Source organism: Aptenodytes forsteri, unplaced genomic scaffold, assembly GCF_000699145.1.
Source record: "Aptenodytes forsteri isolate BGI_AS27 unplaced genomic scaffold, ASM69914v1 Scaffold230, whole genome shotgun sequence".
NCBI lineage: Eukaryota > Metazoa > Chordata > Aves > Sphenisciformes > Spheniscidae > Aptenodytes > Aptenodytes forsteri.
This window is the reverse complement of record NW_008795711.1, coordinates 52,799-53,440: the sequence shown is the minus strand read 5'-3', so window position 1 is coordinate 53,440 and position 642 is coordinate 52,799. Positions and strand designations below refer to the sequence as shown.

Below are 642 nucleotides of genomic sequence, written 5' to 3'. Positions count from 1 at the left end.
CAGCAGTAACTAAAACATCCCTGTGTTATCAACACTGTTTCCAGCTCAAATCCAAAACACGGCCCCATGCCAGCTGCTGTGAAGAAAATTAACTCTACCCCAGCCAAAACCAGCACAGGGGGTGCTCTCCGCCCCCCCTCCTCACCACAAGGGCCTCAGGAAAGGACTGGCTGTCACAGGAGGGGGGGGTCCCCAGCACAGGGGAGCAGAACAGGACCACCGGTGTGGTGGCAGGAAGCCGTGGTTACCCTGGCAGCTGGTGCTGAGCTGCCTTCTGGCCCTGCGCTCCCCATCACCCTCCTTGAAAGAGCATGGGAGCTGCTGCCAGAGGGAGGCTGAGCTGCAAGGGAAGGGGCTGGGGCCTTGGGGGTCCCTGCCTCAGTGCGGGGGGCAAAGCTGGAGCTGGCTCGAGCCCCTCCCGGTGCTCTGGGGGCCCAGTGGAGGAGCAGGAGGGTGGTGGGATGGACTGATGGAGCTCGGCTGGGGGCACAGAGCAAGACCGGGCGCCTGGCAGGGCTGCAGGACCCCCAGATGGTGCAGGACAGAGCCCAGCGCACCCCCAACCCCATCAGGGTGCTGTGTGGGGCCCCCCTGCCCTTCTCTGTGAGACCCCTGCAAGCACGGTCGGGCCAGCACCACGGC

General features: G+C 65.0%; 1 protein-coding gene across 1 annotated transcript in view; it reads left to right on the top strand.

The window, feature by feature from the left end:
• HAX1 (HCLS1 associated protein X-1) overlaps nucleotides 1-642 on the top strand; it is a 12,558-nt gene that overhangs the window by 7,823 nt on the left and 4,093 nt on the right. The window lies entirely within an intron of this gene.